The sequence below is a fragment of the Miniopterus natalensis genome, chromosome 12, assembly GCF_054644295.1.
Source record: "Miniopterus natalensis isolate mMinNat1 chromosome 12, mMinNat1.hap1, whole genome shotgun sequence".
In the NCBI taxonomy this organism is placed as follows: domain Eukaryota; kingdom Metazoa; phylum Chordata; class Mammalia; order Chiroptera; family Miniopteridae; genus Miniopterus; species Miniopterus natalensis.
The window spans coordinates 19,392,552-19,410,225 of record NC_142092.1 but is presented as its reverse complement, the minus strand read 5'-3'; positions in this window follow the sequence as shown (position 1 = coordinate 19,410,225).

Sequence of the window (17,674 nt, the reverse complement as noted above, 5' to 3'; positions counted from 1 at the left end):
CACACGCCAGTTAAACACTGAGATTAGCTGGAGCTCAGGTTTGCAGAGCAAGAGCACAAGTCCAGCCAGGAGGAGATGCTGCTTATTCCTGAGCTAACCGAGCCCATCACAGAGACTCCGGGCCGGCTGGCAGATGTCTACACTCGACTCTCAGCTCTCCGGGGAGGGTCACAGGCAGGGCTGAGCCGGGGCGACCGGCAGAGACCGACAACCACTCCCGGGGCGCGCTGTGGGCTGCAGCCGGGGCAGGCTCGACCCGCGAGCCCACCGCTCCGCCCCACGAGCGCGGCCTCCGCCGGGGAAGTGCGCCCCCAGCCGCGCCCCAACTTTGCCTTGTGTGGTTCCCAAACTTTCCCCGGTGGGTTAATAGGAAAATAAAACTAAAAAGACAGACGTCCCACTAGCGAGCCAGGCGCTGAGATGCAGACGGGGGAGGCGCTTGGCCCGAACCTCCCCGAATCGTTCGTGGGGGAGTGGGGAAAGGGAGCGCCCCCTCTGCGCGCCCCCCGCCCCAAGCCGGAAGCAGGGGCGGTTGGGTGGGAGAAGCGGAGGCTCGGAAACCGCGCCCCGAAACGGAGAGAGTTGGCTGACTCCTTGAGGGGCCTGGGGCACCCCCGGCCACCTCGGAGCCACCTGTGAGCCTGCGGCGCAGCACGGGGATGCGCGCAGCCAGGAACCGGGCACGGCGACCCAGGCAGCCGCGCGCCTGGCGGCGGGCAGGGGCTCGGCCTCCCGCACTTACCCGAGTCGCCAGAAGGACGCGCGCACGGCGGGGTTCCAAGCGCTGCGGGCGCTCGGGTCCTCCGCCCTCTCCGGCCTCCGCGGCCCCGCTCCGAGGCCCGGGCTCCGGCTCCGGCTCCGGCTCCGGCTCGCGCTCGCCGCAGCTCCGCCGGCCGGCGCAGGGTTCGGGAGAGACTGAGCCGCGGCCAGCCCCGCGCGCCACCCCCGGCGTGCCCGGCCCCTCCGGCCCCGCCCTCCCGGCTCTGCGCGGGGAGCGCGTGCTCCACGCCTCCCGGGGGCCGGGGCGACGCGGGCCGCCGTCTCTTAGGAGATTTCTCCGCAGCGGGAACCCGGGTCGCGGGGGCAGGCGCGCAAGGACAGAGAGGAGAGGTCCTACAGGTCGGTGTGCACCGGCCCCCGAAGCCTGAGAGTGCCGCCAACTTTGGTGGCATCTATGCCGGGCGCCTCCCCGGTTAGCTGCAAAAAGTGACAACGGTTACATATTTCTTCAGGAGGTGATGTAATGTGTAAAGGTGGAAAAGATGTTCGGTGAAGAGGCATGGAGGCCTAGAGGGCTGGCTGTACCTGGAGTCCCGGGTTTGGGTGGTTGGAGCGCTGAAGGATTGTTTCACGGTGATGCAACTGAGACCCAAGGCACAGTGTCGTCTGGAGTTACAGACAGGGTTCAGAGGCTGGCCTCTGGACTCCCGGCTCAGTGCTCTTTCCTGCCCTGTGTGGAAAGCAAGAGCCCCTTGACCACAAGAAAACGAGTCAGGCTTGTTGGGCTCTGAGTGTGTGTGTGTGTGTGTGTGTGTGTGTGTGTGTGTGTACTGCTGGAGGGCGCCGCAGGTCTGGAACCACCCGAGCAAGCAAGAGTGTTTGGCAATCGAAGGCTGGAAGGAAACGCTGAGCTAAAGCCAACCCATTTATTTTGGTTGGTTGTTTTTTAACGCCCTCTTGGGACTGGGGGGAATAAGGGCCACGTCCAGAAAGCTCACTACCTATGAATTTGAGTACAGTTCTTTACTCAGACCTCTATCTACACTTACTCTTGATACATCACAAGGCTCGAAATCTCTTCCCCTCCCTCCCCACATCAAAGTCAGACACTTAAGACCATTGTCTTGCTAAGGATTTCAAGGTCCTGTTTGGGAAATCATAGGCTGAACATTTTTTTATCTTTACTTTTTATTTTGGAAAATTTCAGACACATACAAATGTAAGAGAATAGTAAAATGAACCTCTCCATGGGGCCACCACCCAGTTTGAACAGTTACCAACTCATGGCCAATTGTTTCATCTGTATCCCCTTTTTCTCATGCCATCATTTTAAAGCAAATCCCAGACATCATTTTATTTATAAATACTTACAAATAAAATAATCACATCAAATATGATTATACTTACAAGTTCATAATAATTCTAAAGCAACTCAATTGATGGGTCACCATTGATGATGGGTAAGGGAATGAACTCATTATTTTGAAATTGTTTTTAAAAAAGAAAACAATCATGCATTTATTCTGCCTTTTCTATACAAACTGGGCCTCAGGGTAACCAATCAGGCTTTGCTTGTACCTTGCCTTTGTCTTTGCTTTTCTGGACTAAACAATTCTAATCTTCCCTGATGCGATGGATGCTTCTGGCTACATAGGGGTGGGGTGGGGAGATATGTATACAGGGTTCTCCTTAAAATGAAAAGACTGTAACATATTTTAAAATATGTAACCATGTGACATCCTTCTACTAGGATCTTTATAAATGTTATCCAGCTAACTCCTCCTGCGGTAGAGAAATATCCAGAGTCTCCACTGATGGGAAGGGGAATGAGGCAAGTCTGAATGCAGACTTTCCAGGGTTTGTATAACAGCTCCGTGATGCCCTCAAGAAACCCAAATCCTTTGATTTGTGTTCCTTAATGTATGGTTTTTATCCTCATAGTCACAAAATGGTTGCCTCTTTCAGGCATTACATCTGTGTTCCAGGCAGGAGGAACGGAAAGAACGAAGGGTAAAAAAGCAGAAGGCCTCCTTGCTAGGCTTTGTGTTTTTATTTAGGAAGAGACACTGTCAAAAATTCCCTTACATTTCATTAGCCATAACTTGGTCATATGGTCATACTCTGCTGCAAAGGAGAGTAAAGAGTATTGTAACTGGGCTACTAGTTACCATTTAGAAAATTGGGTCTCTCTTTGTGATATAGAAGGGTGAAGCAAATTTGATGCGCAGTTCCATAATATCTCAATAAAAAGTTCCATATTGAACTGAAGACTCTGCAGCTGAAGTTGGCAGTCTACTCCCCTGACAGTCAAGACAGCTAATACTGCTCTCCTGATAGTAATGGAGAGAAGCAGGGCTTATCATTTGCCTAAGTCATGCAGTATGAAAGCAGTAGAACTGAACAACACCTACACCTGTAGGTCTCCCAGATTCACAGACCTTATTGTCTGGTCATAAAGAAAATGGGAACTTGATGAGAAAATTTACTACCAGCAAATGATGAGCTTCCAACAGTATCCTTGGCCAAGTCCTTTGCTGAGAGATTCAAGTAATCAGTGAATTTCTCTGTGTACGCTATTATTAAAGAGCCAACTTATTTTTTTTGGGGGGTGCCTCCATAAGTATAAACATTAGTTACGTCATTATTTACCCTTCTCTTCACTGTATGATTTGTTTGAACATAGAGTTTATGGGAGTCATTGGTAATTGCCAGTTAAGAATGTTGGGCTCTTTTTGAAATCCTGGAGAGGAGCTTTTTAAAAAATAATAGCAAATTTTAAATAGCATGGGCGTCATATTTATGCTAATAAGGGAATTTGAATAGAAAAACTGAATAGTAAAAGAAGGGGGAAAGGAGCCAGGTTTTGATTCAAGATGGCAAAGCGATACCAGGGAGTCACCTCACCCCAAGCAAACACCGAATCTGCGCTATAGACAGACACCTTCCCGTGAAAAACACTGAGACCCTGCCGAGAGGCCCCTAGCAGGCCAGGCGAGGTGGGACACCCTCTCTCCAGAACCCCACCTTCCTAGGGAAACTCCAAACGTGGGGCTCCTTCTGAGGAGCGAGGGGTTTGAGCCCCACATTGGGCACCCCTAACTTTCAAGACCTGCACCTGAGCGATGCCCCGAAAACCAAAGGGGCTCGGGGCTCACATCCTTGAGACCCGCAAGCTACCGCAGGCTGACGAGCAGCTCCCCACGTGCTCAGCCTCAGGCCCCGAGCAGAAGCGCCCCTGAAGGCCCGAGTTTGTTTGGAGAGGACCCTTTGCTGACCTTGGAGCTTTGCCCTGAGGGGCAGGCTTATGACTGACACATGTTTGGGGGCCTGGAATGCTCTTAGGGACAGTAACTGGCTCGGGCGAGTTTGGGCCCTCCCTCTGCCCCACTCTGGCCAACGGGCCCATCTTTTTAAAACTCTAGGTCCCCCCTTCCCCCCTCCCTCTCTTTCTCTCTCTCTCTCCATCCTCCCTCCCTCCCTCCCTTTTTTTCCTTCCTAGGCTCTCCCTGAGCTCACCCTGTGCCTTCCTCCAGGTGGTGGGCTCCTCTCTGGCTCTGCCCCTGCTGTTGCGGTGTCCCCCAAAGGAGCTTTTAAAAGTCTCTGGTGCCCCGCCCTGGGGATGCCCCTTGGGCCAGGGACTTGCGTTCTCAAGTTCCTTGGTGCTGAAACAATGGGAGCGAGAGTTCCTGGCAGGCTGCCTCCCCCAGGCCGCGAAGCACCCGGTCTGCCTGTGGAGGAGGCCTGTCCTGTCCTGGAGCCCGGCCTGGGGGGCAGGCCTCAGGCGGGGCCCCTGTCTAGGGGCCTGCAGGGGCTGTGCTCTCAGGGAACTGTGGCCTGCGTACACCACCTTTGTCTCTCCCTCTGCCTCGGTATAGTTCCAGTATCTCCCTGACAGGCGTTTATACACTAGTGTGGAGCCCCGATTTTTGGGACTGCTGCCCAGGGGTGCCTCTAGATTGGCTGGCACTGTGGCCAGTGGAGCTTATGCTTGCAGCCCCCCAGGACGGTACACAGCTGCATGCTCCAAAAGCTGCTGCCTGAGGATCTGGCTTCCAGTTGGCCTGAATCTAGATGACGACCGAGATCCTCCCCTCTGGACAGCGATAGGTCTTGGCACATCTTCGCTTACTAGGAGCCATTAAAAAATAAAATGGGCCGTTTGGACAAACACAAAGGTTTGAGAGACAACCAAGATCTAGGGAAGGTTTGAATGATAAGGTTCATCTCTGTCATGAGGGCAATCCTTCAAGACTAGAGAGGGGCTGTTTTATCCTGTGCATAAAAACCAACCCAGAGAGTCAAGCAAAACGAAGGAGCAAAGGAATACATCCCAAACTCAAAAGGAAAAAGAGATAAAACCTCAGGAAAAAGCCTTAATGAAAACTACCAAAGGGATACTCACTGATAATTCACTAAGAACCCATATCATTTTCACATAGAGACACAGGATGACATACCAAAATGACATCCCCAGCGGGCACTGGGCCTACAATTCCACCATTAGGAATGTATTGTTTTGGCCTATTCTGTTACATCTTTGGGATTTTTTTTAAAAAAGTAAATGGCTGTAGAGTTATAATAATTATAGTAAGCAATTTTACATTGTTTTGACTTGACTTTTAGTCTAAAGGAAACAAAAATTCTAGTACATTTTGCCCTGGCCAGTGTTGCTCAGTGGTTAGAGCATGGGCCTGTGCACCCAAGGGTCGAGGGTTCAATTCCAGGTCAAGGGCATGTACCTGGGTTGCAGGTTTGATCCCTGGCCCTGGTCAGGGAGCGTGTGGGAGGCAACCAATCAATGTGTCTCTCTCACATCTATGTTTCTCTCTCTCTCTCTCTCTCTCTCCCTCCCTCACTCCCACTCTCTCTAAAAATCAATGGGAAAAATATCCTTAGGTAAGGATTAACAAAAAAAAATTCTAGTAAATTTTTATGAGGGAAAAAGATGGAAGAGAGATAGCTGATCCAGTTAAGTTGCAGGCAACCAAGGGACAAGATGAAGTATTCAGTTTTTACTTTGTCAGTTTAACCACCTCTTTTTCCATTCTCCCTCCACATTACTGCCCTTTTATTATAATCTCCAGCTTCTCTGTTATCAATTTCTGCAGGCAGTCAGGACACACATGAAGGATTTGATATGCACAAAAGCAGTAGTTCCCAACCTTGACTCTCATTAAACATTAGAATCAACAGGAGATGTTTTTTAAAGATCCCTGAGCATGACCCTCTTCTTTCCCCCTTCCCATGGGCTCCTTGAGGGCAAAATCAGTATTAGGCATTTCCCAGCATCTAGCACAGCGCTTCGGATTTGTTCACCACATATCTAAGGAATGAATTAATGAGTTGCTGGCAAATAGAGTTACTTAAAGGTTAGTGAGTCAGTAGGAGGGCGCAGGTTATGCTGCAGTAACAAAGAGCTCAAAAATCACAGTGGCACAAAACAACAAACGTTTTTGTTCCTTGGTCACAATACCCATCTTCCTCTGTGAGTTCTGCTGTGTCATCCTCACATCCTGCCCCCAAGCTGGTCGCTATCTGCAACATTGCCAGTGCTATCTAGAGAGAAAAGATGCATGGCAAATCTTATACTTGCTCTTAAGCTTCAGCTTGGAAGTGACGCATTACTGCTGCTCAAATTTCATTTGCTAAAGCAGATCTCATGGCCATATTTATCTTCAAGGGGGAAGAAAGTGCAGCTGTGTGCTTGGGAGAAGAATGAAAAGATTTGGTGGCCAGCATTAATGACTACCACAGTGGACCACAGGAGCAAAAAAAAAGGGGGGGGAACTAATATGGTATGTACCTACCGTGAATTAGAAGTTTTTACTTATCTCTTCAATCTCATGACTCTTATCACTGTTATTATTCCCATTTGACAGATGAAGAAACCAAGGCTCAGTTAGTTCGAGGAACTTGCCCAGTATCAAGCAGCTCTCATTTGTACCCAGTATTGGCTCCAAAGGCCAAGTTCTTTCTACTAATCCTCATTGTATGAGCGACTGAAGTTTTAGCAGCGACTGAAGTGCTTAGTCGCTGCCTAGCCAGGAGTTTGTTGCATTTTTCCTGTTGGGATTACATGCTTAGGTGATTCCTGTGGGTTTTTTTCTACCACCAGCTGGTCTACAATCTAGGATAATTATCTACTTCCTAAGAGGACCCATTTTGCTTACTTAAAAATCACAGGTGTAAATATAAAAATAAAATCCTGGTGTTCTCTAAAAAATGTCCTCCTCTGGCCCCCAACCTTGGGTTGACTCTGTTTTCTTTTGCATTTGGCTGCTCATTGGGGGGGGGGGGTTGGGTTGGGGGGGGATGAATTCCCACTCTAGTTCAATGAGAATCATAAAAGCAGAAAGAAATTTCTGTGGGGTTGAGGGATGCAAGTGCAGGCTACAAACCACTTTTGACAGTGGTTTCAGCAACAGCACTTAAGCAACACACCCAAATTATTGCTCTTTCTTCTTTTGTATTTCTATTTAGGAGATGAGGAATTATGAATGCCTGTGATTTTTACATTAGGGACAGGAATTTTTCCGGGCTTAAATGCTCAGGAAGCACAAAAATTGAGTTTCTCTTTGCAATACCAGCTCAGCTCAGGGCTCCCGCGTACCAAGGTAGAAGCACTGCTGAGGCAGAGCTGGGAGGAGGGCGGGAGGGAGCACAGTCTATTGATTTCATCAAGGAACTTGGAGTCTAAAACCCTGCTTGTCTTCCTGATTCCAGCAAGGACTTCCTGAGTGACCTCCAGGGTGCCCCCTCTGTCTCTCAGAGCCACATCAGCAAGGAAATAGGGATAAATAATACTGGCATAAGAGACAGGCTGGGAAAGGCACAGAGTCAAGACAGCCCATTCAGAGGGCAAGCAAGAGCACTTATTTCTAAGAGCTCAAAAAAAATTGTGCTCCTGCTGGCTTCCTTCTTCAACTACATTCTCTCTTTATCTACCTCTGGCTCAGAATTTCAATATAAAATATAGTTTAAAATATTGGGAAAGAAGCGATGTTTGTCTCGAGCCTCAACTGTGGGATGAGGAATGTACTACTATATCTTTGGTTTTGAACGTTGAAATAAATTACTTAGTTTTATTCAATTTACAAAAGTGAAATGAATGCATTACTAGTCATCTTCCCAGCTCAGGGGCCTCAAGCTATTCACCCTTCCCCCCCCCCCCCCCCCCCCGCAATCACCCTTCCCCCTCCAAATAATGTATCCATGTGTGTGGTGGGGGTCCTAAGACCATGGGAGCAGCCCTCCCCTGGCCCAACACTGGGGTTCAGGAGCTCACGCTCACCATCTCCCCAATTTGCCTTTATCGGTAATAATAGTGATAGTTTCTCTTCTTCCCGCCACTCCTTTTGCTTATTTCTTTATTTGTTTGGAATCTGCATGAAAGGCAGGTGATACATATTGAGCCACTCAAATACTCCAAATCTCACTACAAGGCTTTATTGAAAAGCGGCAATTCCTCTCTCTCCATCACTCCTGCGTCCCGGTCCCTGGAAGTAATCGTTTTCAAAGGTTTTAGCTGTCTGGTTTTTATTCTTTCTGCTACTTACCACTATCTTTTGAAGTAGTAGGCTCCTTTTGTTACCTCTTCATTTTTCTGATTTGGATGTTAGCTATTAAATCCCTATTATGAAAGTAAAGGATTTCTTCCTTTTACAGTATCCCTCACTCCCTCCCTCCCTGAAGTCCTCAGCATAACCCTCTCTTCTTCCTTTCAGTGTAGTTGTGTCACCATTTTGAATAAATTAATCTTAACGCCCTGTACCTAATAAGATTTCCTTTCGATCACGCAAAGCTAAGCCGTGAGGCGAGCTGCGTGGGACACTGACGCACCCAAAGCTCGCTGACAGAGCTGCCCGTCTGCTCTCCGACGTATCAGGGGACCCACCAGGCTCACGGTCCCCCCTCGGGGGCAGACTCCTGGAGCCCGGCCCGCCCGTGGTCCTAGGCCAGCTGCGTGGTTGGCACCCTGGGAGTTCCCTTCGCCTCTCGCTTTTTGTTTAAAGCTCAGTTCCCTAAATCTTCTTTCTCATGTATTCCCTTGTTTGTCAGGGCCCAGCCTCCAGCCCCTTCCTCAAAGGGGGCATGGGAGGAGAAGTTTTGAACGCTTGTGTCTGTCCGTCTTTCTCCAACCCCCACACTCTGTTCCAAGTATGGCCTGTGTGCTTTCCTAGGTTAGAGATTGTCTTTCATCTGAATTTTTAAGGCATCGATTTCTTCCCTGTCTTTGCTGTTCCATCGTCGCTGTAGAGAGTGGCCATTCCTGGTCCTTTCTGATGGGATCTTGTTTATCTTCTGAGAAGAGTCTAGAACTTTCCCACTATTCACGGCATCTGAACCTTCCCGGTGATGTGCCTTGGGGTGGGTCTTTCCTCATTCATTATTTCCTGCCCTAGAAACTCATATACACCTGGGAAGATTGCTTTTGTTTTTATTTAAAAATAATTTTCTTCTGTCCATTAGCTCTATCATTTCTGGAATCTCATTGTTTCGATTTTTGACCTTCCTTGCCTGATCCTGTAATTAAGACTTTTTCCATTTTCCTTCTCTTGAGAGATTTTCAACTGTATCATTGAACGATTCTAGTGTTATAAAATTTCAGCTTATTTGTAGTCTTAATTTAAAAAATTTTTTTAAATGTTTTTATTGATTTTAGAGAGAGAGGAAGGGAGAAGGAGAGAGAGGAGAGAGAGAGAAACATTGATGCGAGAGAAACATGGACTGGCTGCCTCCTGTATGCTCCCCAACTGAAGCTCGAACCCGAAACCTGGGTATGAGTCCTGATGGGGAATCAAACCAGTGATGGTTTTTCGTGTATGTGACGACGCCCAACCAACTGAGACACACCGGCCAGGGCTGCATTTTTAATTTTTAAAAGCTCTATCCTGTTCTTTGCATACTGCTTTTATATATCATTTTCCGTTTTTATATCTTTATATCTGGCTGTTTTTCTTTGATCTCTGAGATAATGTAAACTTAATGAGGCCAGGACTTTTTCTACTTTGTTCATTATTTTATGTTCAGCACCTAGAACAATGGGTACCTAGTATAATAGGAGTTCAGTAAGTATCTCTGAATGAGTGAGACTATTTATTACCACTTATTTCATGTTTTCTTCTCCATGAAGATTTGATTTCCTACAAGCTCCTTTTCGCTATTTGTTCTGGCCTTGTTTTCATATCACAACCTTTCTACAATGTCCGATATAATTTAGTATTTATTAATAATTAAAATGAGGCGCTAAAGTACTAATTCAAGCTCCTGCTTGGATGGGACCTGTCAAGAAGAGGGCTTTACTACAGATAATCACGTGGGGACCTCAGCATCCCATTGCTGGAACACACGAGCAGTATCTCTACATGACTTTTCTGGGCTGACCTGTTTTCCCGTAGGGGAGTTCTTCAAGCTCCTATCAGAGGCATTTATTCCTGGCTGCCAGCATTATGATAGTTGAGCAAGGAAAGAGGTTGGTGGGTTTAATTATTCAATTTATAGACTTTAAGGTTGCTCAGACTTGAACACAACTGTGACCAATATTCCAGAACAACTCCGGTTGAGCTTCTTCAAAGAGTTGTCCTCAAGTCTTCTGCCCGGGTGCAAAGGGTCATCTCTTGGCTACACAGGATGGGCAAGGGGGTTTGGACATCTAATTGCTACTTTAAAACTTTTGACCAAGCTTCCTACTTTCAGTCCATCTCGTACCCCTGCTCTATTAGTTTTCTATTGCTATCATAACACATTACCGCAAACTTAATGCCTTAAAACAACATACATTTATTATTTTACAGTTCTGTAGGTCAGAAGTCCAGTCTGGTCTCACCTGGCTGAAATCAAAGTGTAAGACAGGCACCTTTTCTGGAGGCTCCAGGGGGAATCCCTTTCCTGATTCTTCAGATGTTGGCATGGTAGATTAGCTTCCTCTGTTTCCCAAAACAAATTATCACAAACTTGGGGCTTAAAACAACAGAAATTTGTTTTCTCACGGTTCTGGAGGCTAGAAGTCTGAAATCACGGTGTTGGCAGGACTGCACTCCCTCTGAAGGCTCCTTCCTTACCTTTTCCTAGCTTCTGGTGTGTCCCAGCGACCCTTATATTCCTTGGATTGAAGCCGTATCACTCCATCCGCTGCCTCCTTTCTTCTTGGCTTTCTCCTCTGTTTCCTCTCTTCTTATAAGGACACCAGTCATTGGACTTAGGACCCACTCTAAATCTGGGATGATTTCATCTTGAGATCCTTAGCTAATATTATTTGCAAAGACCCTATTTCCAAAACAGATCATATTCTGAGGTTTTAGGTGGACATGAATTTGTGGGGGAGGACATTAGTCAACTAACTACATGTGAAATTAGAGTCCAGGTCTGAGAAAATAATATTTGCTCACTTTTTGACCACCCTGGGCTTGCCAGTGTCTGATGAGAAACTGCAGCACCAAAAGATATAATCTCCTCCTCTAGTAGCCTATATCTTCAATTTTTGTTATTCCAAGCAAGAGAGAAGATTTTTCATGCCTTGTCACTTATTTTGAGGGAATAGCATTGAGCTCTGGAACATTATGTATTACTTTTTTTGGAATTCTCCCTTAATTTGTCCAGATATCACTATATTTTACAGAAATTCTTTATCATTGGCAGTTTTGGACAGAGCCATATCCTGCCTTCATTATAGTTGGAATTCCCTTGACTATATGATTTTTGTTCATTATTATAGATTTGTTATTGACTTTATTGGGGTGACATTGGTTAATAAAATCATATAGGCTTCAGGTGTACAATTCTATAATACATCATCTGTATATTGTATTATGTGTTCACTACCCAAAGTCAAGTCTCCTTCCATCACCATTTACGCCCTTCACCCTCTTTCCCTCCCCCCACCCCCTTTCCTCTGGTAATCACCATACTGCTGTTTGTGTCTATTGTTTTATTATTGATTTGGGGGAATTTCAGTGAGACAAATGAAGAAAATATTCATTTATACTACTACCTTACTGAAAGACTACTTTTTAAAAAGGACTACAGAATATTTTATTACAGGCAGATCATAATCTATTTAATGATTCCCCTATTACTCTTTTGTTGATTCCCAATTATAAACACTGTGACTCAGAGTGGAAGGCCTCTCTTGTTTATCTTGAGCTGTATTTCTTGCTGTTGGAGACTGTGGGAATTCATGTATATCTTCCTCTCAAGAGTTGGATGGAGAGGACGAGTCTGCTTTGCTGATACTCTTCCATGGATGTCTTCACTTCTCCCGTAACCAGTGATGATTCTGCCTTGTGATTAATCCACAAGGGACCAATGGGCCTCCAGCCTTGTCTTGGTCAAAGTTCTTAGCAAAAGTATTGGGGAGGAGTCACTGTTTTTCCTTAAATACTCTGTCTTGTCAGTCTTCTATGCAAGGAACATCTTAGACTACAGTCCCTTTATTAAGGGTAATTCTCTTGTGCCCTACATGGAGAGGCCCATACAGACTTAGGGCAGATAGTTAATGCCAGACTGGTTGTTAAAATACTGAAATACTTCTGTACAACTTGGAAAATTTTATTTCAGTAACAGTGATAAGCTGTAAAGTTAATTTATAATATAAACAATATAAATTCACAAATTCTAGGAAAAGAGAGTATCTCAATAACCTTAATAAATGGCTACCTGTCATAACATCTGAGAAATAGCTGTAACTCTCCAGCCAGCTGGCCAATGTCCAGTAAGCAGTGCAGATAGATTGTGTATTCTTTAGAAAACATTCTGTGCTTTGGGAGGATCACCAGTTTATTTTCATCCTGGAATTATAGCTGCTATTGCCATCCAAAATAGTTGGTTTAATTTGGCTTTTATAGTTACTGTGTTGTAATTCTTGTGTAAATGTACATTTTAATGTTTTGAAATTAAGGATTTATAACAAAAGATTGAATACAAATAAGTAGAATGAAGGGACAGCAAAATGTGTATGTTTCTCAAATTTTCTGTTAAATATAATTAGCAGGAATAATTTTGATCTGTACGAGTATAAGAAGAAATGAAATAAAAATTATATTATTATTTTTATCCTCACCTGAGGATATGTTTATTGATTCTTAGGGAGAGGAAGAGAGAGAGGGGGAGAGAGTGACATCTATCAGTTGCTTCCTATACACTTTCTGACTGGGGATCGAACCCACAACCTACCTGACAGAATTGAACCCACGACCTTCCCGTGTACAGGACGACACTCCAACCAATTGAACACCCAGCCAGGGCTAAAAATGGTATTATTAAAAGGTAAAAATGTTAAACACAAAAATTTTATTAGATTAGGAATCATGTTAAATCTCATAATTTAAATAAAGAAAACTTATAATCATCATTAAGGAAAAATTTTTTAAATCATCAAATTCTTGAAAAAGTAAATAAAGTTATTTGAAAACCCTTTAAAATAATGGTCAATTTTAGCCATGAATACTTAATAGGACTTTAAAATAAGAATACCATCAATATAAATATATAATTATAAGCCATATTTGTAGCCCTGGCTTGTTAAAAACGTATATCTACTGAAATGAAAACAATACTTTTTGGAAAACATAAATTAAGGCAGTAAAATTTCCATCGAAGTTGATAAAACTTCATTTACTCTATGAAAATATAGTAGAATAATTTCCTTAAAAGGAAAAATTCAATACTTTGAAGAGAGTTGGATTTTTTTTTTTATATTGGGGAGCTGACATAAATATGAAATACTATAAAAGTTTATGTTGGTGGCACAAGACAAAAAATGACTTCAGTAAAATATATTGAATCAAAACTTTACTGGCCCTGCTGGGCGTGGCTCAGCGGTTGAGCGTCGACCTGGGATCCAGGCGATCGGGGTTCGATTCACGGTCAGGGCACATGCCCGGGCTGCGGGCTCGATCAATGACTCTCATCATTGATGTTTCTGTCTCTCTCTCCCCCTCTCCTTCCCTCTCTCTGAAATCAATAAAGATATATTTTTTAAAAAACACAAAACTTTACTGAACTTTATACAGATGTGCCAGTGTAACACTAGAGAGAAAGTCTGGGGTTTTAACCATAATTTTTTAAAAATCTGGATATTTTGATTTGGTAATAAGTCTCCATATTCAATTATTTCTGGATGATGCATTTAAAGATATAAAATAAATGCTTTCTTGATAGCTTTTTATGTCTTATTATTCATCAAATAAGCATCAGAGAGAAATAGCCAATATTTCGGAAAAGATGGAAAATGAAATAATGAAAATTAAGAAATGTTTGCATCTCAATTGGCGCTTATAGTGCTAGAGCTGAAAAGTAGTTTGGAAATTATGCCATTATTAGAAATTGTGAAAGGGAGTAGTTAAATATTTGAGGGGGAAAAATCTCCATGAATTGGAGAATTGAAGTCTTTTAAAGATCTTTATTGGCATATAATTCATATACCATTACATTCATCTTTTTAAAATGTACAATTCAATTGATTTTAGTGAAGAAAAAATGATATTTAGTGAAGAAGAAAAGATATTGACAACGGACATTGATCTGGAACATCTTCTAATGTTCTGGAATAATAGAAAAGTGCAAGTCCTGGGACGCTGCTCTTTTTCAGAGCTCTTGGTTATCCTGGGTGCCTGTATTTCCACAGGGTCTGAAGGACCAGCTGGTAACTTTCTGCAAGAAGGCCACCTGGGGTTTGACAGGGATCGTGTTGCATGTGTACAGTTTTGCCAGCTTAACACTATTAAGTCTTTTGATCTGTGAACATGGGAATTCTTTCCATTTATGTAGGTCTTCTTTCATTTTCTTTCAACAATGCTTTGTTTTATAGCTTCTCAGAGTACATGTTTTATACCTCTTCTGTTAATTTAATCCTAGGCATTTTATTCTTTCCAAAGCTATTGTAAATGGAATTATTTTCTTATTTCATTTTGAGATCGTCCATTGCCAGTGTACAGAAATACAATCAATTTCTGTAGATTATATCCTGCAACCTTGCTGAACGTGTTTATTAATTCTAATAGTTTTGTAGTGGACTCCTTAGGATAGTCTATGTATAAGATCATGCCACTTCTAAGTAGAGAGTTTCACTTCCTCCTTTTCTAATCATGATGCCTTTTATTTTTATCTTTTTTCCTAACTGCCCTGGAAGTGGCAGGAACTGTCTTGTTCTGATCTCAGGGGGGAAACATTCAGCCTTTCCTCATTCAGCATGATGTTGGCTTTGGATTTTTCATAGATGGCCTTTATCGGGTTGAGGAAGTTCTCTTGTATTCCTAGCTTATTGAGTGTTTTTATCACGACGGGGTGGCGGATTTTGTCAAATGCTTTTTCTGCGTATATGAAGATGATCCTATTATTTTTGTCCTTTATTCTATTGATAGGGTATATTACAGTAATGATTTTCAGACGTTTGGAGATGTGGTTTTAACAAGTGAAGTTCTAACACAGATGTAGGTACTTTAACTTTACAAAAAAGAAATGCTTCCATTACTAAAGCTGACACATTAACTTCAAAAACTATCACAGTGATTGAACACATACTATCATATTACTCTTGACACCTGTCAACACAACATGACAAAGGAGTATAGTGTTGTTAATAATGGAATAGCCTTTCAGGAAAGCCCACCTATATTTTATGGAAAATATTGACAAGTCTTCACTTTGTCATTCATCATATTGACTTACCACCTTCAGATATACATTTAGTAAGGATGCTTGTGGTTTACCTTCAGGTTGTTAGTAAAATAAATGAACAAGACAATGCCATAGACTGGCACTGGCAGCCCCTGTGCCATTCTTCTGGAGACTACTGTCCAAGTTTACATGAACCCATTAACGAATACTTTAATGCTCGGCCATTCCTTTAACAAGAAAGCCAACCAACAACGCTATCAGGTAAAGCATGTTACTTTATCTCATTCAAAAATACATCTTAGGATATGTACTCTAAGTGATTAGAGTACTAATCACCATGATTAGTTTTTTGGTGAACCCATGCCTCCAAGTGTATCCAAATTATGAGCTCGACAGTTTTTCCCTTGTTAGGTACAGGTTTTGTGTGGTCTGAAGCTTAAACACTCTCATGGGCCCCCCAAAAGCAAACTTAGTTATAGAGCCTTGGAAAGGATCTGGGCAAGTGTGGATCCCTGAGGCTTCAGCTTTATCAGCTTTCCAATAAAGTGCCTTTCTAAAATGTCACTATGGATTAATGCTAGTGTAATGAAAGAACAAATCAAGAATTTTTCTTCTGACAAATTAAACTTTTTTATTTCCTCATTTCACCCTGGTTTTGGATGCTGAACTGCATGAAATTAGAAAGGGCATGCTATTTATTAAGGATCAGGATAATTCAGACTAAAGGATATTATTTAATTTTAGTTTTTGAATTTAATTATCTGGAAAAATCATAGCAAAAACTAAAATTTAAGGTTATGAGGAATTTAGTGGCATGAGCATGGTGCAAAGACTGGACATACCACGGAAATAACATACAGATCAAAAACGAGGGAGCCTAACTTGAGCCGTTAACTAGACGTGCGATCTTGAGTAGACTTCTCATTTCTCTGCATCTCAGTTTCCCACCTGCGAAATAAAGACTCTGAACTACACAAACTCCGAGGTTTACTTCTGCTCTGAATTTTGATACCGGTTTCTAAATAGAACAGATTTGAAAATTCATTTCTGTAATCACAAAATCAGATTTCAAAACAGACCCTAAAAGAGAAAATACAGGAGAAAATGCTATGTTTTCAGAATGCCTTATATCTCACTTGAGATTTTCCTTTATAAATCAGAAGAAACAAACAAACAAACCAAAAACACCTTTAAAGTCTCTTCAGCATTTGGATTCTGTTCTCTTTTGGAAACAGTCTTGCTGGCCTGATTCTCAAATCTTATAGCCCAAATGGGACCATTTATAATTCCAGGGATTTAAGTCAATAAAGTGGTGTATCTTTACGCTAACAAGGAACAAAAGGAAGGCACTAGGCTTGAAATCTACGTGAGCACTTGACGCCTGCCATGCATCTGAACGTGGCAACACCATCCAGCCTTTCCTATGAGTCCAGGGAATTCCTTCTTAATTTTGTTATTCATATGATATTTTATTTAGCTTTTCTAATGTCCTTTAGGCAGCACCACTATGTTAGAAGAAAAAACTTGCCGCAGTGGTTTCTATGAGAAAGAACGAAGGGGAAAAAAATGGTACTTTTGGGAGGGAGAGTAAAATGAATGGCTCAGGTAGACTCGTAGCTGCAACCAAATTTAAATGGAAAAGGGTTACTATGACTACAAAGGTAGTTTATTTGAATAAAGATGGCATGAAGCCTTTTACATGCTAATTGCAATGGGAGGAAGTCTGCGGGTTCCAACTGCAGGCCCTGCCCCCACCTCCTCCTGTGCTCTGTGGTGTCGGGATGGGATGTCCTTTCCATGGAACTGTGTCCCTGGGACATCGCTAAGACTTGCAGTTCCCTCGTTGTGACGGATTCTTCACTTGCTGAGTCAGAGTCTGGGGACCCCTTCTTTGGGGTGAAGAGCATGATGGTCCACCTGGAAAATCTTTCAGGTCTAAGCCATCTCTTCTGAATGGTCACGACTTTCAATCAATTCAGAGAACATTTGTAGAGCAAATGCTAAGTGCTAGGCACTCTGGGGGAAGCTCAGGTAGATAAATTTGGGTACTGAGTAATCTTTTGGGGTTCTTTCCAGCTCTTGTTTCAAGATCCACCATTTCTTATAGAAATAGCCACCATTTCTTATAGTTAAATACGGATAACGCCGGAAGGTACCTGAGATAAAGCCACCACGACGGTGTCAGCATTACCACATTACATAGATGTTCTTTCTCATCTCTGCTAAGTTTAAAGGACAGAAATGTATTCTGTTTTGAAAAGGCATGTGAGTAATGAAATTGGAAATCACTTTATATCCCATGAAAGAAATGGATGACATTTACTTAAGAGTATTTGAC